The following is a 23,254-nucleotide window of genomic DNA, read 5'->3' on the forward strand; positions in this document are numbered from 1 at the left end:
CCATGTCCCCACATGGCTCCTCGGTGACCCCAGCGTCTGCTTCCACAGCCAACAGATACCAGCCCTTCCGAGAAGGAGCACTCTCCACAGTCTGCTCTCCTACTGTGTGCTCCCCACCATCCCCGCCCTCCTACTGTGAGCTCTCCATTGTCCCTGCCCTCCGTGGTTCTTGCTCAGGATCTCCCAGGCGGTCACCTCTGGCCGTAGCTGGGCTGGGGGGGCACCTCTCACAGGCTCCTCACACAGTGTCATCTGCACCCCAGCAAGGGCGACCACCCCAGCCTGCCCACCTTCTGCCTGCAGCTTGGGCTTCCTCCCAGCATGGCGGCCGGAGTCCAGGGAAGAACCAGGCGGCACCACGTGCCCCTTACACCCTGCCTGGGAGTCACGCAGCCTCTTGAGCTGGACGAGGTCTAGGGTCAGGGTTCACCTTTGACCCCAAAGGGCAGCACTTGCTTCATGGCCTGGGTTCCTCACTGGGGGAACTTTCTCAGCTATTGATCCAGACCCAATCAGCCTGTTATTATTGACCCAGAGCCAATCAGCCTGTATTTGATCCAAACCCAATTGGCTTTATCTTCCAAGCTTGGGGAGAAAGGCCCCTTCTCTTACAGTTGTCACACTTGCTGTTCTGTGAGCACAGAGGGGTCAGCCTGAGGACTGGGTTCGCACCGTGAGGACAGCAGAGCAGAGAGGGACAGTCACAGGTCTTTGGCGAGTGCCCGCCCGCAGAGCCCACCCACCTCAGATTTCCCTTCGTCACTGGACAGTCTTCCTGTGTGTGTGTCAGATTGGCTCAGGTTTGGGTCCCTGTCTCTGTCCCTGGCCCTCAGAACCGGGGAGGGGCATCGTTGGGGCTGAGAGATGTTCCAGGAGGCACTGGGACAGCACCCGTGAGAACGCGCCTCCCTTTCTGGTTCCCTTTCTCCCCGCCCGGCGCTCACTGGGTCTGCCTCCGAGAGCATCTAGCTAGAATTTGGTTCCATTGTTTCATTTCATATGTGTGTGTTGTTCGAATTAACCTCAATTTATGGCAAGTGCTACTGGCATTTTAATTAGAGATATCACATTTCTTTTTAAGTTTTTAAAAAGTGACCTGATTTTATACTCAGAGGGAAAATGCAGTTACAATTTAGCTTACAAAAAAAAAAAATGAAAGAAAAAGTAAGTTGATTTAAAGAAAAATATTGAGTCAAGAGCAGGGCCATGGTAGATTGGGGAGCAAACACCAGGAAGGTGCCCGCCTGTGTCAAGCCCCTGAGGAGGCCACCGTGTCCCTCCTGTGGGGCTGCCTGGGAGCCGAAGCCCCCACCCCCGCTCTTGCCAAGTGTCAGCACTGACCAGGGCTTCCTCCCCCGCAGCCCGGATTTCTGCACCTCGACCAGGGGGATGGAAGGGGAATTTCACAGCCAGCGGGGAGAGGCTGGAGGCTTCAGCCAGTGCCCAGCCCAGAGTAGCTGTTCAAAGGATGTTTGTTGAATGAATGAGTGAGCACCCTGTGCCTCTGCCCTGCACGCTGGCCCTAGAGGTGGGCTCGAGTCTGCCCCTGCCTTCACCGAGTGCGGAAGGTCACCTGTTGCCACAGCACCTCCGTGGTTCAGGAGGGTCAAGAGGCCACGGGGCCTGTGTCCAGCCACACTCTCGTTGGGGCTCGGCCCTCCCGCTGGGCTTCCTCCCCCTGCCTGCCCTGCCCTGGCCAGGCCCTCCAGCCCTCTCGGTTGTCTGCCTTCTCCATTTTCCCTCCCTCTCTGGTTCTGTCTCTCTCTGTGTCTCTGTCTCTGTCTCCATCTCTCTGTCTCTGTCTTTCTCTGTTTCTCTGTCTCTGCCTCTCTGGGTCTCTCTATCTCTCTGTGTCTCTGCGTCTCTAAAACAATAAGTCCCATTAGTCACTTCCCGGGAGTCAGAGCCCCGTCCAGCTCCCCCATCCTAAAGAAACAAAGGTCTTGCCCAGAGTTCCCAGACTCGCAAGCAGCCTGAGTGCCGTGAGGTCTCTGGGGGGAGCTGCGTGCCCAGAACCCCGCAGGCAGGTGACCCCCTCGAGGCACTCAGGGTCCCGCCCTCGGCCACACCCGCCCCACGCAGCAGAGCCCTTGTAATTTGGGAGCGACCTCACCCCTCCTCGGCTGCGTTAGATGAAAAGTCCCCGTTCGCAGGAGGGTGAGATTTGTGGTGATCCCGAAATAGCCCCAAAGCGCTGCCCGCCACCCCAGGAATGCCTGGAAACCACGCCCGGCCCCAGGCAGAGGCTGCCACACTCCAAGGCCTTGGATGCTCCAGGAGGACTTGCAGAAGCTTCTGGAAGACCAGGCACCTCTGTGGGTGGGTCCACGGGAGCCACGTGAGGAATGAATATCTGCTCAGGGAATGCATGAATGAATAAAAGGAGGACAAGTGAACAGGTGGAAGTGGGGAGCATCTTCATGCTGAGGTTTCTGCGTTTGTGAAATGGGACTGGCCCTCGAGGCGACTCTCAGGGCTGTGAGCGGAGAACATGAAATCAGCCAGGGGAGGACCAGCTCGCGCAGTCAGCGTAGTGCAAAGAGCTGCTGAGACGGTCGCTGCTGTCAGGGCTCTGCCAGGCCCCGCAGGGCAGGAAGGCCAGGCAGCTCGACCTCTCGGCCTTGTGGGAAGGGGGTTGGCACCCTGAGGGAGGGCACCAAGGAGACCTAGATGTGGCCCTGCCCTGGGGGCAGCGCCCCAACTTGCAGCCCTGCCAGGTCTGTGAAGGTGCAGCAGGAGCCCTCCTGGCAGGATGGGAGGCGCAGCGGGCGTCCCTGTTCTCTGGGCAGGAAGTCCTGTCGCTGCTGCGCCAGGGCCGCCAGCACCCTCTGCCCACAAGCTGTGTCCTTCCAGCCGCGTCCAGCCCCAGCCCTGGGACAAAGGCCACAGTGGGCCTGGACCATCTGCCCACAGGCGATACAGGGTGCGTGTGCACACATGCACGAGAAACACCAAAATCCAGGGGTAACCTGTGTTAATTTCAGGAACCGTAGGTCACATTCAGAGATAGTAACATGTATTTACTGATCGTTTACTTTCATGCCAGACATTGTTCTAAGGGCTCTGTAGCTATTAACTCAACTCTCACATTGGACCCTTGAAAGAGGTTCTGTGATCACCCAATTTTATAGATAGGGAAACTGAGGCAAAGAGATGTGGGCAACGTGCCCAAGGTCCTGTGGCTGCTAAGGAAAGGGCCAGAATCGGACCCCAGGCAGCAAGACTCTTAATCCCAGGTTAGGCCCCCTGGTTAAATTATACGTTTTTATTTTAAGGGTTAGTGTTTCCATTTTGAGTTGGTTACGGAAAGTGAGGGCCTGGGCAGGTGGGCGGGCACATAACCTGGGGCCTCCACGGTCCTGGCCTGGCGGGAGGTGGCGGAACTGCATGGAGTCTCCGCACCAGCCCGAGACGGGCGTTCCGGAGGCGCGTGCTGTTCCCTGGAGTAACATGGTGCTTGCCCTGCAGCGCCAGGCCCGGGGCAAGCTCCCCAGGTTCTCGTGGGAAGAAGGTGGTGGTGGGAGGGAGAGGCCGGCACCCCTGCCCCCACCCCACACAGGGGCCCGTCCAAGCCTCTGCTGTGACTGATCTTCGACACCCCGGGCCCTTTGGCCTCCCAGAACCAGGGTTTGAGGGTCATCGATCACATTCTACAGCTACAGGGGCAGAGCCCAGGTCTGCATCCTAACCACTGGGCAACACAGCCACCACGTGGTGCCAGAGGGACTCCTGGGCCCTGCAGGCAGAGCGGGAACAGCAAACGCTTCCTTCTGCCCCAAACCATGGCCGGCCCCGCAGCTTCCTACCCCCAGATGTCCCACCCGGGCCTGGACGTGGAGCCCCGTCTCGAGGGAGCTGCATGGTCTTGAGGTGCCCGGGCATCGCTGCCAGCACCGCCTGCAGGGAGGAGGAGGCAGGTGGCTTCAGGTCCACACCACCCGGGGTTCCTGGCCTCACAAGTTGAGCCAGAGACTCTGCCGGTCGCAGGGAAATGCAAAGATTGGGCTTTCAGTCCTCACTGCTGCTAACACGGGACTCAGAAACGCAGCTCCCAGAGGTGCACTCTGCACATCCATGCCAGCGGGCCGGCGCTGCCCCAGCTCTGGACACACCTCGTCCACCATGGGGCCTGGGAGGGACAGACACCTCCATGAAGGCCTACCCCGAGGCTCCAGCCCTCCTGAGGCAAAGGCCCAGTTGGCAGCATCCGTTCTCTCCCCACGTGCACAGATGCCACCCGAGCCAGGAGCTGGGCCCTGGGAGGAGGGCACAGCCAGGAGGGACGGGGGTCTGAGCCCAGATCCACGAAGCAGGGGCCATGTCCACATCAACTCGGAGGGCTATTGGCATAAAGCTTTGCAGAGAGAGCTGTTCACACAGCAGGCTTCAGCCACTCTCCTCTCAGAGGTGCTTGGCTTGGCTGGACTCTGGGGATGTAGGGACAGAGGTGTCCCTGTGCCCAGGAAGGCAGATGAAATCGCTACTCCCGCTCTGAGCCCCAGTTTCCGCACCTCGAGGGGCTCACATCAGGGCACCAAGGCTCCTCTGGCTTTCCCAGCCTCTGGCCCTTGGAGCTCGGTGGGCGGCCGAGTGGCTTCCTATGGGGGGATGGAGGCCAAAGGGCGCGTCTCTCGTGGCCAGAGACCAAAGCTCCCCTGTGGGCTCCCGGGAAGGAACCTGCCCTGTGGTGGCCCTGCCCGCCCAGCACCTCACACCACAGCAGTCTCAGGGCTGCCTGCTGGCCTCCTGCCAGCTCCCGACACACCCTGGCACCCAGCCAGACGCTGTCACAGGCCCAAGGGGCCTCGGCATTCTTGGCTTTTGTCTCCGATGATGTCGGGTCCGTGGAGAGGGGCAGCCTGGGGCAGAGAAGGGCTCAGACGGCCTCAGGGAGAAAGGCCCAGCGCCAGCCCTGGGAGTCCAGGTACCGCAGGGCTGACCCCAGTGGGGACAGGGGCTGAGGGCCACCGTGGTCCAACCATGCCACCTGCCCTGCCCCTCCCACGAGGCCCAGTGAAGAGCAGCACCAACTGCGCCCTATTTATATCGCCAGCTACGGCATCCACAGGCCACAGCCACAGAGTCCGTCCAGGAATTCCACGGCGATCAGTTTACATTGAAAATAAATGTTTCCTTAACTTACATCTGATTGCCAGCAGCGAGTGTCAGTCATCAGTGATGGGTGTCCCCGCCCGAAACTGCCCTCACGACTGGGCGCGCGGGTTCAGCAAACAGGAGTGGAGACCGGCACCTTCCAGGCCCTGACTCAGTGCTGTCATCGGCCAGCCTCATGAGGACCGGGGCCTCCCAGGTCAGTCATGAGGACAGGGGCCCCCCAGGTCAGCCTCGCCAGGAAGCCAGCCCCAGGCAACCCACAGGGTAGCAAGTGGCTCTGGGAGACCCCAGGAGAGTGGCCAGCACAGGTGCCCTCCAGGCATTGCCGTCCACTTGGTGTGGCTCCTGGGCTGGACACCTGGGCTCTCCGAGGGCTGTTCGTGGAACCTGGAAGCACCAACTCATGAGCAGGCCCCTCTTGGAAGTACAAATGTGACACCCAGGGCAGGTGACCCCCGGACCACCCCTGTCAGCCAGGCTGGCTGTGCCACTACGTCCAGCCACATCCACCTGCAGGGCTGCCAGCTGTGGTGCCACCTGGAGTCTGCTGGGCCCCCTGGGTCCCACCCAGGCCACACTGCGTCCCTGGATCCCACACAGATCCCACCTGGGTCCCCTGGTCCCTCCGGCAGCCTCCTGCTGTTCTGCCCAGGTGACCCAAGCTGCGCCAGGGCTGAGCTGCCCCAGCTGGTCCCACCACGCCCTGAGGGTGAACCAGCCCCACCCCGAGGGCAGCCCAGCGGACCAGCAGGGCCCCCAGGATGGCTGTGTCCCCCCACCCAGCTGGGGGCTGAGGCCACCACTGGGGCTCCAGATGGGTGTGCAGACACTGCCGAGTGCCTTGACTCCACACTGGGACAGGGAATCCTACTTGGGGGCTGCCCCGGCCTGGAAATCTCCAGCTGCCCGGAGTCACGTTCACCGGGAGGGGTGGACAATGACAGCTGGAGCTGCTCAGCACCCACCGGGGGGTGCCAGGCTCTGTACCCACAGCTCTCTGTCACTGGGTCTCCACAGCCCATTTGGCGGAGGTGACAACTGAGGCTCAGGGACCTGGAATTAGAGTTACGGGCGCCAGAGCTGGGGGTCAAACACTTCTGAGCCCAGGGTCTTGAGCACCGCGTACTGCAAAGGGTGTGTGTCGGGGGGGTGACGGAGGTAAGAACAGTGTTGGGTGAAGACCGAGCCCACACACACCTCCCGGGAGAGTGGAAAGTGCCCTGACCCCTGCAGCCTTCTCCTGGGTGGCTGGGGGAAGTTTGCTGAAACGACAAGAGCTGCATTTCCAAGCCCCAGCAAACACTGGGTGCCAACTGTGTTTCCCACTGAATGCTGGGGTGTGAAGGGACAGAGAACATTAGACTGGGCCTCTGTCCTCAGGGACCCACAGTCAAGTGGGAGAGAGGAGTGGGTGTGTGGCACCCTGTGCATGGGGTCTGTGGGTGGGAAGGGACACAGTACCAGTGACGGTGGGTGCTTCAGGGACAGCTCAATCCAGGTGCTGCTGCCAGAACTGGGTTTTGAAGACTGAGTAGGAGTTTTCCATTGGGGAAAAGTGTTGTGAGTGGAGAAGACTGTGTTTGAGTGTGAAAGAGCAAGTGTGAAAGAGCTCGCAGAATCCCTTGTGCGTGGGGGGTTGGGAGGTCAGCAGGGCTGGTTCCCAAGGGCCGCGTGCTCTGGCACAGAGCTGAGAAGGAGCCCACGCGGGCAGCAGAGGCAGGACCCCGCTGGCCCAGCTCCAGCTCCAGCTCCCAGTTCCTGCACCGCGGCCCCCTCCACTTCCAGACTTCCCCCTAAGAAGCCTCCAGCTGGGAACCAGAGGTGGCGGTGGGCAGGCACCCACCCAGCAGGGGCACAGAGCTGCTCTGAGTGCCAAGTGCTAAGACGCCAGGCACTTCTTGACACTGGGCTCGGCCTCGGGGGTGGGGGCGGCATTCCAGCTGGCATTCCAGCGCCCCACGACTGTCTGTCCATTTCCTGCCTGGCTCAGACTTCAACCATTTCCTCCTCCGGCCACCTCCAGCCTCTGCCCGCTGCCTGGCCTGGCCCTGCCCCGACCAGGGACAGGGAACCATCCCTGTCCTGCCAGCTCAGCCGGGCACCAGCCCTGCCCTGGACTCAGTATCTCCCAAGAGGCCCGGGGTGAGGAGGAGGCACTGAGCCAGGGTGGGGGGACCTGGGGTACAGCCCACTCTGCCACCCCCGGCTGTGCGCCCGGCCTCGGTGGGCACCTATGTGGCACCCACTGTGTGCGGCATGGGCCATGCGGGCAGCCTCCCAGACGCGAGCCAGAGGACGCAGGTGCACACTGAGCACCAGGACGGGCTGTCCCTGCACACACTCGGGCACAGACACTCTCCACGCAGGAGCTGGGCCCCAGAATGTAGGCTGCAAAGAAACTCCAGGAAGGGGAACGGCAGGTCCCCCCCCAGCCCCCCCGTGGAGGCCCAACCCAGATGGGAGGTGCCACCATCCCAGATTCCAGCACTCGGAGGCCCAGCCTCCCACCAGCGACAGCCCTGAGCGGATCCGGCGAGGCTGGCGGGGTCCCTTCCAGGAACTCGGCAGAACACACAGCTGTCTCTTTGCAGGCCCCCTCCTTGGTTTGGAGAATGCCCCCCTTACGACCGCAGGGCCCCCCCCGAGATGAGACGAGAGCTCCCCAACCTCCCTCCCAACTCTGGGATGATGGCTCCTTCCGGGCTCTGCCACCAGGAGCCCCAGGGTGAGGCGCCCGCGGGAAGCAGGCGTGGGACTCGCTGTGGTGGAGGTGGTGGCCGCAGGGTCTTCCTCCCAGGGTCCATGGTGTGTCCAGGACAGGGCACTGGCTATGCGGCTGTGACCCTGCAGCCTACAGCACCCTGTGGACACTTAGGGTTTATTCAGGCCCCTCCACGGAGAGCCGGGACCACCCGTCGTATATGTCTTCTGGGCTTAAACTAGCTGTGTGGTCTGCTCCGTGTCCTCAGCCATGGGGGCCCAGGGCCTTGCTGGGGCCTGTGGGTGCCGGGAAGGGCCCTTCCTTGATGACCAAATGAGGATTCTCGCCCAGCCCTGGGGGTGCAGGAGCCCTGCCTCCCCACCCTCAGAGAGTGCGAGAAGGCCTGGGGGCTCCCTGAAGGCCAGGGGCAGCATGGTCCTGAGAAAACCCCAAGACCTAGGCCAGACACCAACTCAGCTGCAGTTCCCAAAGCCACAGTTGCCCAGCAGAGTCCCCGAGCCTGAGGAGCAGCTGTCGGAGGACATCTCCTGCCTGGGGACACACCCCCACCTGGCCCCGGCACAGCGGGGTCCCTGGCTGCGCCTGTGGAAGGGCCCCCAAGCAGGGCTGGGCCAGGTCACTATCTCCACACGGCAAGCCCAGAAGGCCCAGCAAGACAAGCCACGTCTTTGGCACGGGGACACAATTGCCTTCACAGGGCGTCTGTGGGGACTGAACCTCCTTACCCAGCCAGTGACCTTGTCCCAACCCAGGGTCACGTGGCATAAGGAGGGTTCACTGAGAAGATGCCGGAAGACACCTCGAGACGCTGGGGCCGGGAGGCTGAGATCATCCCAGGCCCCACTGGTGCTCTGTTAATCCCCCGCACTAGCCACTGCGCCTGGCCACGTGGGGCCTCGGGAAGGGCAGGGACTGTCCCGCGGCCATGCCCCACTGCAGGGAGCCAGGAGAACACAGAGCGCCGTGGGCCTGGGCACGTCAATGGCATGTTTGTCTCAGCCACGGCAGGGCCGGCGCCCCCAGCAGAAGCTGTGAGCCCAGACGAGCAGCGCTGACTGTCCACGCCGGGCCCAGTGTCCCCGCCGCCCAGCCGGTTAATACAAAGCGGCGAGGCCTGCCCAGCGCCAGCTTGGAGGGACGAGGATGGCGCCCCGACACACTCTGCCTTGAAGATTTAGTGGCCGGAGCTTTGGTGCACTATTTATACAATAAATCCTTCCACTGGGGGGTTTTAATACGTCACAGGAGGCCCCTCCCAACCCCACCCAACCCCATCCCCCAAAAACGAATCCTGAGAAAAGCTCATTTCACAGTTTCCCATAAAACCAGGTGCACAGCAGCTGCAGCGGGCGCAGCGGCGATTCCTTGGTACACACTGCTGGCGTCCACGGCAGGCGGAGCGTGAAATGGAGTTTCGGCAGGCGTGGCTGTGTCCAGGCAGGTGCTGCCGCTTCCCGGGCTGGGGGGTCTCGGGTCCCTGGAGCCAGAAGACCACAGGGCCTGTGCTGCCCCTGGCAGGGGTCCTACGCCCTCTGTCCCACACTGGGGACGGGCCTCAGCGCCCAGGCCGAGGCCAAATCCACCCAGAGCACATCCGATCGCAGCTCACTGAGCAACGTCAGCACAAACAAGGTTGTTGGACCAAACTTCAACCCCAGCGTCAGAGCAAACCACGCCCCTCCCCGGTGCAAACAGCCCACCTTCAACCCAACCCGCCCTAGAAATCAACCAAAGAGCTCCTGGTACTTGGTTTGGGGGCCGGGGGCTGCGGTGGTGGGAAGTGCAAGCAGCATCGCTCCGGAGCAGCACAGACCAGTTTGCAGCTTCCTCTGGTGGTGGCTGAGCTGAGCGAAGCCGGCCTGAGAGGGGCTCATCGGCCCTGGGGGGCTGCTGTGCCGTGGGCCCTCCCTCCACTGGCTGATGTGACCTGTAGTCGATCCCACTGCCCCACCCTGTGAAGCAGGACTGAGCTGTCCTGTGACGGATGGAGCCACAGGACTTCTCACGGCCACCAGCCAGCAAGGGAGACAGCAGGCTCTGAACGGAGCCAGCCCCATAACCCAGCACTCCCGTCTGCAGGGGCCCCGGGCCCTGCCTCCTGCCCAGGACAGGGCTGTGGGGGGTGGGAGGGGAGGGGGCTCCACCAGATCCACCCAGCTGTGCAGAGGGGACAGGCAGACGTGGGCCGGCTCTGCCAGTGACTGACCAACTGTGGCCCCACCGTGTGCCCCAGGAAACCAGACTGGGGGCTGGCTCTTCCAGGAGCCCCCGTGTGGCCCCGTCCTGAGCTGGGCTGACAGCCACGGTGTGCGGGCGGCCCAATGCCCCAGCCTTCCACGTGCACAGAAGGAATAAACAGCCGAGGCCCCGCTCGGCTCCGGGCCTCTGCCTTCCCAGGGCGCCAGGGCTGCCGGTCGGCAGCAAACAGGACACTCCTCTAATAAAACAAACCGTCTGGGGGGTGGAAGCCACAAGAGGAAACAGCTGTGCGCTGCTGGCTGCGAACACGTGTTTCTACGCCCGTCGCTCAGCTCTTGGCCTGCGGAATCCCGGATTCCCGGCTGTTCCTGATGCAGGAGGCCCCGGGCCGTCGAGAGAGCTGTGGGGCCTCGGAGCCTGCACACGGAGTCAGCTCAGCAGCCACCACGGAACCCCGGCTACATGCCAGAGATCGTGACAGGTGTGTGAAAGGACACCTCGGTCCTCGCACAACCCCAACCCTACCACGGCCTTCACGAGCACAGAGACAAGAGAGGTCCCAGGTAGGATGTCGTCTCTGCAGAAAGATCCATGCAAGAACAGCCATGTCCCTTTATTTATAACGCTCCAGGAATCCAAACGCCCAGCAGGAAGTGAGTTTCAGAAACAGGTGTACGGCAGAATCCTACACGACAGAGAAAAAAACGAACCTGGCTCAGCGCAACAGCACAGCTTAATCCGAACAGCAGCGTAGTAAGTGGAAGACGCCCGACCAAACAGCACCGGCGACACGATGGCACGTCTGTGCCGCTCTGGAACAGGTGGCGTTAATAGCAACCTGCGGTGACAGAAATCAGAACGGTGGCTCCTTTGGTGGGGGTTGTGAGGGACGTCAGGAAACCTCCTGGGCTCGAGGAAACGTTCCAGAGCCTGTGGGGAGGTGGTGACACAGGCGGGTACCTGGGAACACATCTTGGAGCCACATGGATTCGCGAATCCCACCGCATGTGAATCCCGTCCCAGTGACGGACTGGTGCACAGCACACACTTGAGGAACGGTGGGAGGCAGAGACAGGCCTTGGGAAGGGGTCGTCCTGTCCCAACTTCAGCACAGGGATGGAGGCGGGTGCCCCGGTCCCAGGGCAAGTGGGGTCGGCCACAGGCCCGGGGTCAGGGTGCTACAGTCCATCTCTGTGGGTGGCGGCAGGGCCGACCCAGCAACCCCGGGCAGGAGATGCTGGGAAGAGAGGCCAGCCCATCTCACCCACCCAGGACCCCTGCCACGGCCATGCGGGAGAGGCTAGCCCACCACACCAGAGAGGTTCCTGCAAGCTCTGCCTGACAGAAATATGGGTAGGAGACTCTGGGGAGTCACCAAGGACCTTGTCACCACCTCCTCAGGAACATCCTCTCCTCACCTCCCCCTCTCCCTCCTCCTCTTCTCCTCCTGATGCCCTCCTCCCCCTCACAACCACGACACCAGCACACATCACTTCCACCACCATGCCGCCACCCTCCCCTGTCTCCGATGTCGTGCCATTGCCACCCCACCCTCATCCCCACCACCATCCCCACCCTCATCCCACCCTCATCCCCGTCATCATCCCACCCTCATCCCCACCGTCATCCCCACCACCATCCCCATCATCACCCCCCCGGCCTGTTTCCCCCGTTAGTAAGATGTGGTGAGTGTTCTGTTGCCTGAGCACCCCAGGATAAGTGAAGACCCTGACCTCCCACCCAGGTCTCCGACCCTCCCTGTCCAGCCACAAGGTCCCTGGTGCTGCGACCCGGCTACTGGTCCAGTGAAAACTCACCTCTGAGTTCCTGTTTCAAACCTCTGCTTGAGCCACACGCACCTGGAAGCTGCTTGCTCTCCCAACAGACCCAGCGTTGCTAACGTCATGGTGATTGTGTGACTGCACCACACACCCCGGGACCCACAGGCTGGACACAGGGACTTCCTCGCTCAGCACCCCAGACCCACTGTTATGTAACGCTGCAGGACATCCGCCATTATGAACGGCCACTGAGGAATGGCCACCAATAAAACTTTTCATGGGGCTGGTGGCAGAGTCTGTATTTACAACGACTCTCTTAGTCCCTGGGACGTGAACGCACGTTAGGGTCTGGGGCAGTTTACAAAGCAACGACACAAGCCTCTGCAAAGCCCTGGGGTGTCGTAAACTGGAGGAAGAAGAACTGGACGTCAGGAGAGCTGGACTGAGGACCTCCCCTGTCCCAGACACTGCCCGGCCTAGGGACACAGACACGTGCAGAGGGGCCAGCCTATGGGCCCCACCCCCAGCCTCGATGCCTGCGCACGTGTGGTGTGAGGGCCTCAGAGGTGGGGGTCCGACGCTGGCCCCCACCTCGCCCCTCCCCATGTGGACACCTTGCAGAGCCAGGGGCAGCTGCCCTGCACGGCTGTGTCTCGAGGAGCAGGCGCCACACGGCAGGTTGCCTCTGGGACTCCAGGGAGGGTCTGCTCTGGGCTCCCTCCGGCGTCGGTGCTCCCGGGACCCTTGGTCTCCTGGGTGGGTGGATGCCCCCCCCCGCCCGCCTCTGCCTCCATCCTTGCACCCCTGTGTGTGTGTCTTTCTGCCCTTGTGAGGACACCAGTGACTGGACTCAGCCCACCCTAGTCCAGGATGACCTCGCCTAAGACCTCAACTCAACTCGTTGCATCTACAAAGACCCTATTTCTAAATAAGGTCACAGCAACAGGTTCCAGTTGGACATGAACTTAGGCAGCAAAAGCCCCTACCCAGCCCCGTGGCTCCCTTGGGCCCCTTCCCTCTGCCGGTGCCATTTCGTGGCATGTCCGTCTGCGACCGTCTGTCTCCACCTCCCTAGTGCCCCTTCGGCAGGTGCAGGGCTTTGGCTCCGGCTGCATACCCGGAGCCTGGCCCCTGGTACACAACAGACCCTGATGAACGAATGATTGAACAAATGAATGAGCCAACACAGAGGCCTCGGCGGGTCTGACTTCCGGATCTCTGGGGAGCCGACGTCGCAGCTCTACCCCGGCAGGAAAGTTCCAGACCCAGGGATTTGATATGGAACAGGGTGGGCCCTGGCTGGGGCCAGCTCACCCCTCTGAGCCCCCGTTTCCTCCTCTGTTCAATGGGGGCAGGACACGCTGATGGCCAGGGCCTAAAGGGGCCTTGCCCGGGTCTCCAGGACAGCCTCAGGCAAGGACGGGCACCAGAAAAGGGGCGACAGAGCTCCAGGCCCCTCCGGCAGCCGAGCAGTTCCAGGAACCCACCGCACTGCGCCCATCGGCCAACCCGGTGGCCCATCCCACTCAGCTCTGGGGACCTCACTGCTCCTGCCTGCCCACTGGGGGCCCACTGGGGGGCTGGAACGGGAGGGAAGTGGAGGCAGCTGACTGCCAGGAAGCTTCCGGAAGGCAGTCACACGGAGCCGGTGCTGGAACTTCCTTTCCAGCCCAGGGCCGTGTCTCTCCCTCTGTGCTGTCTGTCCTGGCAGTGCCCCAGGGTCTCCCCAGCAGGCTCGAGTTTCTAAGGAGCAAAACCACGTCTTAAAAGTTAAGATAGCGACTCAATGGCTGAAAACAAAAATAGCTCTGCTGACTCAGTCCCTCCCCAAAGTTCTGTGGGAAAGAGTGTGGCGGCCAGAGGGCTGACCCGCGGGCCTTGCGCCAGTCTCGGGCTCCCCCGGCTCCTGGACAGACATGGGAGGAACCGTGTGGTGGGTGCCCTTTGGGCGGTGACCAGCCCTGAGGCCACCTGTCCTGTCCCTGGGGACGAGGAGGCCACACCGCCCAGCGGCGCCAGGCTATGGTGTCTGCCTCAGGAGCACAGCGGGCCTGGGGCTCAGGAACCAGCCAACGTGCTCTGGGCCCTCATTCCAGCACCTCCTTTCCTGAAACTGCCTTTTCCCGCCTTCCCTGTGTGCAAGGAGTGACTTTGGCCCCCTCTGGGTGTTAGGAAACGACAGTCTTACGTGCACACAAAGATACAGACCAGTCAGGATGCCTCGGGCCGCAAGTGCAGAAGAACCCACTTACAGTGGCCGTACACTGAGTGCATGACGTCACAGGACAGGAAGTTCAGGTAGGTGCGCTCGGTGACTACATGACACCATAGGACTTGGGATTCCTCCTCGTCTCTGCTCTGCCATCCTCGCTCGGCCGCAGACATTGGAACTGTCCCCTCATGTTGGCAAGATGACTGCCACAGCTCCAGGCATCACATCCTCACCCACCAACCTCTAAAGGCTCCCCTGCCAGGACGGGGCAGTTTCTCTCTAATCTGGTTGCCAGAATTGTCTCTTATCCACATGAGTCCGTGGCAGATGAGGCAAATGGAATTACTGTGACGGCTGCTTCAGACTGTCCGCGTGACTCCCAGGGCTACTTGGGGGCCAGGATGCAGTTTCTGAGACAGAGCTCCACACGCAGGACGTTTATTGGGCGGGGTCCCTGCTCAGCACCTGTGGGAAGGAGAGATGGAGGCAGTGGGCGGAGGAAACCCACCACGGGGCGGCCTGACCACAGACGCACTGGAGCTAAGAGCCTCGGAGTCGTCGTAGTTGGGCCAGGACGGCTGAGCAGTGCCTGCCTCGGTGCACAGTGGGCACGGGCTGCCAGAGGAAGGGGCAACGTTCTCTGCAGCTCAGCGTCCCTGGAGGTGCCAATGCCTCCTAGTGGCCGGGGCAACAGCCTGCCCTCCATGAAGGGCACCTGTGTCACAGCGCACCCAGGAGTTTGTCTGCAAGCCGGGGGACAAAAACTCGGGGTGACCAGCAATGTCTGAAACAGAGACAGACAGACACAAATATGGGGAAAGACCAGAAGGAAACGCCCAAAAATGTTTACAGTAGCGATTTCTGGCTGGAAAGATTATAGGAAGTTTATCTTTTTTTATTTACGCTACCCTGCCTAAAGTGAAAACGTGTTCCTTTTATAATTCAAAAAAGTAACTTTTCTCCAAAAAGCCCTCTTGTTGGCAGAGATCAGGATCTGGAGTCCAAGAACCTGGGCTTCAGGGGCTGTCCCCGGTGTGCTGGGAATCCCAGCACAAGACAGTGGCCACACCCCAGCACCCTGAGACTTAGGGTTAGGTGCTGCCTTTCCCACTGATTAGCTGCGCGATTTTTTTCTGAAAAGAATTGTCATATCTTCAGATCCCTCATCCGTGAAATGGATCCTGCCCTCAGCCAGCACGCGGGTTTATCAGTCGAGGTCGGCAACCCTGCTGTTCTAGCAACCCCCAGTCTCAGCGGAGTGACATAGAGTTTCTTTCTCACTCACGTGAGTCTCTGGCTGGCGGGCAGCAGTCCGCGTGGTCACGCGGGCCCCAGGCTCCATCTGACTGCAGCCCGGCCACCTCTGGCTCCTCGAGATTCTCCCCACTCCGCCAGCAGATGCAGGCAGAGAGGATGGAGGATCCTGGGGGGACAGTTTGGCGGCCAGGCCTGGAAATTACCTACATCGTTTCTACCCACGTCCCACTGGTGGGAGCCCAGTGATGCAGCCACGTGAGGCCAGGAAGCGCAGTCTGGTGACCAGAGCAGAAGGGCAGGGCTCCACACAGTGCAGATGTGCTGCTGGTTGGGCAGGGGGTCTTGGCCCCTCAGCATCTGAGCCCCGTGCCACGTGGGGCGTGGGGGATGTGGGAGGAGCCAGGCCTACCCCTCCTCTCAGGCATGAAGCCTCCCTCCCTCTGGAACGTGCTCACGCGTGCTCCTGCCCGGGGATCCAAATCTCCAGGGAGGCGGAAGACACTGGGACCCCAGAAATTACCTACAGCAACCGCAGCGCTGTCCTAGCAGACTTGCCGGAAGGTGACTCGGCTGGTGCTGGCATGGACCATCTCCAGCTTTCCCGCCAGTGGCCCCATCTGCTTCCACCCGTCTTCTTCAGCGGCTTGCAACCAAGAGCCCCGACTGACGCAGGAGGTCAGAGCTGCCACGCTGAATCCTAACCCTTCCGGAAGCTTCAGGCCCTTGCTTTGCTGAGGTTTCTCGGCCAGGGCAGGGAGGGTGCGGCACAGGCGGGTCATTGGAGATCCCAGAGGAGCAAGAAGATGCATCAGAATTTGCTCAGTCTCAGCTGGGAAAATGTGGGAACCGGACTGTTTCCTGGAAGCCCCTTCCCGGGGTGGTTCCAGGCAGGGCCGGCCGTGGGAGGAGGAGCCACGGTCTGGGGCCTGGTGGCTGGTGTGGGGCACCCTGAGCAAGTAGGTCCTCCCCTTGGGCCGTGCGGGGCGTGTCCAGCTCCAGCTGCTTGTGGGTGGGCCTCCCCGCACTCTCCCGCCCTGGGCGAGGGGCAAGGCCCCTCCTGCTCTCCCCACTTCACATTTCCCACAGGATGAACTGTGTCTCCCCAAAATCCACACGCCACACTTCTGACCTCCGGCCACTTAGAGCAGGACGTTACTTGGAGACAGGTCCTTTGCAGACATAATTGAGGTGAGATGAGGTCACGGGTGGCCCCGCCCCAGTTGGACTGAGGGGGATTTGGACGCGGGGAGAGATGCGATAGAGGGAAGGTTACAGGAAGAGACACAGGGGGACAGCAGCCACCTGCAAGTCCTGCCGAGGGGCCAGGGATACATCTCCCCCATAACCAGCAGAAGAAACCAGCCCTGCTGACACCTCGAGCTCGGACTTCAGCTTCCAGATCTGCGAGAGATCTGATTGCTGCTGTTCCAGCTGCAGGGCCGGTCGGTGGCCCCGGACACTGAGCGAACATCTGTCTTCTTTCCCAGCCCTCCCATCCCAAGGCCTGCCTGACACAGGGCCAGCACGTCCCTGGCAGGGGCACCTCTGCCTGCTCCCCAGGTGCCTTCCTGACACCGCGACTCCACACTGCTCAGGTGCGGCCGTGTCCAGTAGGAAACCTGATGCTACAAAGCAAGAGTGTTTGGGGTGGAGTCCAAGCACGTGGTGTCAGGAAGCAGGTGAAGTGACTCCGTGGTCCTCCCAGGTGAATAAGACCACTGGCCACCGGGGTTTGCCAGGAAACTCAAACAGCGGAGCTACTGCCCTGGACGGGCTGCCCAGCCAGCCGCGTCCGCAGGGAGGAGGACTGTTCATGCTGCTTGTCCCCCAGGGAGCTCGGTCTCCGGTGGGGCCCAAGACCCCAGCCCCACCCGCGACGCCAGGTGCCGGGGAGGCTGTGGGTGCTGCCCCTCTGCCAGCCACGTCAAGCATGGTCACGGTTGGGGGCACCACAGCAGGGCCGTGTTGTTTATCACATTACAACAAAATCAATTCTGCCGTTTCTCCTGACCCCAAAATGTCTGAGGAATACAGCAGGTAGAGACATGAATTATTCATACCTTTGGAGTCCATTCTCCAAACACGTGCAGAAATAAATTGGGTTTTCCTCCTAATGGAGCTGTTTCACCTGAGGCTGAGTCAGAGAAACGGATTTCACAGCAGACACCGCGGGGTCCTCGGTGGGCCCAGAAAGTGAAGCCGCCGTCTCCCACGGGAAGAGAGTGGCCCGGGGACGGGCTCCAGGCCCCACACCGACCTGCCGCATGTCCTTGCCCTCCCTGCCTCCCTCTGCAACATGCAAACGTGACTAGACGGCGACGTGCGGGCTCCAGGGGCTCAGGGGCAGGTCTGTGACCCCTGAGCCAGAATGGGCCCGGCGGTTCCCCTGCGTTCACCTGGAGATGGAGGGCAGGTCTCCCGCACGTACATCCCACCCAGGTGGGGGCTCTGTGCTGCCCTCCCTGGCACCGGCCCTCCCAGCAGACATCGCCCTTTGGGGCTGCAGGAAGGACGAGGGCTGCACAAGAGTTTTTACGAGGCAGGGAAGGTGGGGAGGGATCTGGAACTGTCAGTATTTTTTGTTTTAGCCATCTGATGGCTACAGTGGCACCTTATTGTAGTTTGACGCTGCGTTTCCCTGGTGGCTGGTGGGGCCGGACATCTTGCACATGCTCATTGCCTTCCACTCGTCCCCTCTGATCAAATGTCAGTGGTACATGGCCAGCTGCTCTGCATTGGGCTCTGTACTAGACTTTGAAAATCCGTGACAAAGACAGTAAGACAAACTGCCTTTCCTCAGGTTTACTGCTCACGGGGGAGGCAGACACGTAAGCACACGTGGTGCTGCCGACATTTGGCAAATGAGCTTTGGCACAGCCGGGGTGGCCACTTCCTTACACCCCATCCTTACGAGACCGGCAGCAGTCCCGATCTTCTGCAAGTTCCCATTTGTCAACAGAGAAGGACAATTGGCACCACCACGGCGCCGTCTAAGGGAGGCCTCGGAATCGGTGTGTCAGGAACCAAGTTTGGGTCCCCCCAGGGATGCTCTGCTTTCAGCTCCTGGCCAGGCACGAACTGGGGCTGGGGTCCTAGACCTGGCAGAGGACGTGGCCATGGGGACAGGGGTCTCTGCCCCCCAGCCTTGGAGACAGGGCTGGGTGTGGGGGGCAGGTGGCCCAGCCAGGGCAGCAGAAGGAGGAGAGAGAGGAAGTCTCTCCCTCAAACCCAGCAAATAACATTTTGGGGTGAAAACAAACAGCTGACCCACAGAGGGGCCCAAGGAGGTCCCAGCCCTGGTCCGGGCCTGACAGCTGGTTTCCCAAAGGACAGGCTTCCAGGGTCCTGGGTCCGGATTAGGACAGTCCTGGACAGCTCCTGGCAGCCTAACGGGCGACAGCTCAGGCCAGGCAGGGCCCAGCACCGACCCCCAAGAATGCGAGCTGAGAAGCAGGTGGGGTAGTGGGGGTGTCTGGGCCTCTCAGGGAGACAGGAAGAACGTCCAGCAAGCAGACTGACCGAGAGGGGGTCCTGTCCTCTCACACCTCCCCACCGGGACAAGGCTCTGAGCTGCTGGCCTCCCAGAGGGCCTCTACCTGAGGTCCCGGCCCACCTTGGCCCTCAGGGCCCCAGACCAGCCAGGTGGCCGAGCACATGTTCTGACCCCCCACTTACAAGTCTGGGGCAGGCTCATTACTGAGCCTGTGCCTCGATTTCCCCAGTGGTCTTCTGTGGCACCCACGCCCCAGGGCGGTTGTGAGAATTAAACGAAAGCACCTAATGCACCATGTGACCCCGCAGCACAGACTTTGCCGTCACCTCCCTCAAGCACTTACTTCTGTCCACAGTTACCTGTTCAAGTAGTGGTGCGATTAATGCCTGACTGGGAAGGTGGCTGGCTGTGTGACGGCAAGAACTCGATGGTGTCTAGAAACTTACCTTGAATGCATGGGTGGGTAGATGGATGAGTGGGTAGATGGGTGGATGGGTGGGGAGGTGGATGGGTGGATGGATGGGTGGGTGGATGGATGGGTGGGTGGATGGGTGGGTGGATGGATGGGTGGGTGGATGGGTGGATGGATGGGTGGGTGGATGGATGGGTGGATGGATGGATGGATAGATGGGTGGGTGGATGGGTGAGTGGATGGATGGGTGGATGGGTGGGTGGATGGATAGGTGGATGGATGGGTGGGTGAATGGATAGGTGGATGGATGAGTGGATGGGTGGGGAGGTGGATGGGTGGGTGGATGGATGGGTGGATGGATGGATAGGTGAATAGACAAGTAGCTCATGAGACCAGAGGGGCAGCTCTACTCTGACGTCCAACTGAGGCCCCTGCAAGGGGCACCCCGCTGTGCATGACATGAGGACATATCTCTGCTGGAACTGACCCGTGTTTGTCCTTCACTGTGGAATTCGGCTGAGCCTGGGAAGCTGCCCCACAGCTGTGCATAGAGCAGTTTCCAGCCGTGGGTCCCTGAGGGCTGCCAGAGCCTCCTGGGGTTCCCTGGGACAAGCAGACCTCCTCCCTGCCCCACACCCACTTCTCAGGCGAGGATGCAGAGGCACAAATGTGTGCTTTGGTGGCACTGGGGGTTGGGCAGTGCAGTGTGCAGGTGCCCACAGGCCCGACACGGGAGGCAGCCCAGGGCACATCTGACCAGAGGACGGGGTGAAGTGCTGGCAAGACTCAGAGCAGAGACACTGCCCGCCTTCCTTGAGGCCTGGTGGGCTCCACTCCACCCGGGCCCCTCCTGCCCCTCACCCGCCTGCCCCAAGTCCCCTCCCCGGACTGCAGGGGAGGCTGGTTCATGCCAGAGTCGCTCTTAGCTGTTTTGTGAAAAATCCATTTATTGTCTTCATTGCTTGGGAGTTACAATCTCGAGGCTGCAGCTTCCTAAGGCGTTGCCATGGAGATGAATTTTCTGTCATAAATAAAAGTATTCTGGGGTCAGGAGATCTCAAGCATAACTAGGACAGATTTTGAGGGGGAAAATGCCAGAATTTTTGAAATACATGAGATGATGATTTGGGCTGCTTTTTCCGGAGGGTGTTTTTCAGGCTGTTGTGAATTTGGCCTCCGAACGCGGCCTGTCCCTCCTCTGTCCCCGGCCCCACCTGCCCAGGGCCAGAGCCTGGGCTGGTTGGGAAATCCAGGTCACACTTGTTGGGGTAAGGCCGGGGGGTACCCCGAGGATGGAAGAGCCTGCGGTTTTCCTGGGTGCCCTTGCACGGGTCCCCGCGGGGTCTGGCCCCAGACGGCCTGGGACGAGGCCCGGCTTTCTTGCCTGAGGATTCTCGGAACATTCCTCACGCGCCTCCTCTGGGGCCAGGAGCCGCTCAGGTATTTCCCGTCGGGCTTGGAGCAGGCCTGTCCAGCCTGGGCACGACCCAAACTTCTGAGGCCCCGGCCCCACCCCCACCCGCTCCCTTCCCACCAGCCCCGCAGAAGTTGGCGTTGGGGCTTTTCTGTTCAGGGTCAGAAAGGTGGGCTGGCAGGAGCTGCACCCTGGGAGGCAGGTGTGCATGTTGAGAGGTTCTGGATGCCACGTGGCTACCAGACCACAACCAGGGGCTATTTGCCACTCCCCGACCTCCACCCTCCTATTCCCCCGCCTCCGCACACCCTAACACTAACCCCTGCATACCACCCCCAACACACACACCTGGCATTAGGCAAACGGAGTCCTCCACCAGGCAGGGCTCTCCCTTGCACAAAGAGGCCTGGGGTCGGGGCAGCTGGAGGGCCTGGGACTGTGCCCCCCATCCCAGGCTCCAGGGACCACCGTCTTCAGGCAGCTGCAATCCAGACCAGGTGGCTCCTAGAAGTGAGTGGGCAGGTGGGGAGGGAGAGAAGAAAAGGAAGGGGAAGGAAGACGGCTGGGGGGAGGGGGTCCCTTTGGAATTTGGGCCCAAGACTGTGGGACCCACACCCACTTCCCCTGGACACCACCCTCCCCGCCCCCCCAGGGCCCACTCCCCAGTGAGAGTGCGGGGAGAGGTCACATGGGGAGATCCTGAGGACAAGACCGGCCTCCTGCCCCTGCAGATTCACCATCAGGCAGGACGGGGTCCCCAGACCCCTCGGGGCTGCTTCAGCTGGGGCCTTCACCACCTGGTAACGGTGACACTTCATTGGCTCAAAAACAAGATAGCACAGGCTGTGACTCGCCAGGCCTCGCGTGGAGCTGCCGGGACACACACTGGTGTCGTCGCTGTCTGCCGGGGCTGTTCCGGCCGGCAGGAGGGAGACGTGGCCCCGAGGCTGCATGGGCCAGCCCAGCCCGGCTCTTCAGTGCCAGCCTCGAGGCATCTCACCACGTGGCCCGCAGCCCTGGCGCCCTGTCCCCGGGAGCTTGTGCAGCCACACCCGCCTCTGAGAGGGCGCTAGGGTCTGGCACGGGCCAGGCCAGGTAGGGACACACTGTGGGCAGGAGGCGGCAGGCGGGACGAGCACCTTGGAATGTGCGGCTCCACGTCTAGAAAGACCGGCCGGCCACAGAGGGCACCGTCAGAGGTGGTGTCCTCTTACCCCGTGGCTCCCGGGAAGCCAGCAGAAACCACGGTTTTGAAGGATATTTAATGACGGGAGGCGCTCTTCTCCTGAGTGGGAAAAAGTCGACAGAACCACAAGCAAGGAACAGCCCACACTGTCTAGACAGAGGAATGGACGTAGACGCAGGTCCCAGCAACTCTCCTGCAGCGAACGTCAAGATCGCTGACTTGGTGTCTCACCGGAGCACATCTCGTGTGTGTGCATACGTGCACCTGTGTGCACCGTGTGAAAGTATGTGCTTGTATGTGCACCTATGTGTGCCTGTATGTGAATGTGTGTGACTGTGTGAACACGTGTGTCTGCGTGCCTGCGTGTGATGCTCCGTGTGTTTTCATAAGTGTCCGTGTGATGCTCTGTGTGGCTGTGGCTGTGGCTGTGGGTGTCTCTCTGAATATTACCCTGATTCAAAACCAAGACATCACCAAAAAGAGAACCGCAGAACAACGTCCCTTTTCAACACAGAAACAAAGATCCTTAATAAACTATTAACAAACAGGGTCAATAACATATAAAAATAATAATATGTAATGGTGGGCGGTTTTCTCTGGAATGCAAGGTTAATTTAACATTTGAAAATGTAAATGAATGATGAAATTCACAATATTAATAGCATAATGCAGAAAAAGAATCACATGGTAACTTTAATGGATGCAGAAAACATACCATGAAATTCAGTAGATGCAGAAAACACATTTGACAAAATTCAACACCCTTTCGTGATGAAAAAGAAAAGACCTCTCAGCAAACCAACGGTAGAAGCGCACTTCCTCAGCTTGGTTAAAGACCTCTACAAAAACCCTGCAGTTCACACCACACTCGATGCTTTCTACCTGAGGACAGGAACACGCAAGGTTGTCCACGCTGTCATCACTTCCACTCATCCAGGAAGCCCAGCCAGTGCAACCCGGCGAGACAAAGAAATAAAAGGCACGCAGAATGGAAAAGAAGAAATAAACTATTGTTATTTCCAGTTAACATGATCACATGTGATGGAAAACTCAAAGGAATCTCCAAAAAACTTCTACCAGAACTAAGGAGTAGATTTAGCAAGGTGGCAGGCTACGAGGGCAAAATACAAACTGAAATGGAGCAACTACACAAAAAGTCAACAAGGAGGTGCTAGACACAAACATCACAAACCAATGTGACCCCACAGACATCCATAGAACACCTCACTCAACCACGAAGAACAAACATTCTTCTCAGGTGCAGATGGAACATAAAACAGGTCTCGATAAATGCGAAAGAACTGAAATCATACAAAGCATGTTCTTTGACCAGAAGAAATAAAATCAGAAATCATCAATTAATGGAAATTTTGAAATTCACAAATACGTGGAAATTAAACAGACTCCTAAATAATCAATGTGTCAAAGAAGAAATCCCAATGAAAACTAGAAATATGTTGAGG

General features: G+C 60.3%; 1 long non-coding RNA gene across 1 annotated transcript; it reads right to left on the reverse strand.

Annotated features, from left to right (window-relative positions):
• Positions 1-20,118: 20,118 nt before the first annotated feature.
• LOC123632533 lies at positions 20,119-21,268 on the reverse strand. Its single transcript, XR_006733389.1, has 2 exons — positions 20,954-21,268; positions 20,119-20,212 (listed from the first exon to the last, which is right to left on the reverse strand). It is a non-coding gene; the product is annotated as an uncharacterized LOC123632533 (long non-coding RNA).
• Between the last annotated feature and the right edge of the window lie 1,986 nt (positions 21,269-23,254).

Source organism: Lemur catta, chromosome 2, assembly GCF_020740605.2.
Source record: "Lemur catta isolate mLemCat1 chromosome 2, mLemCat1.pri, whole genome shotgun sequence".
Taxonomy (NCBI): Eukaryota; Metazoa; Chordata; class Mammalia; order Primates; family Lemuridae; genus Lemur; species Lemur catta.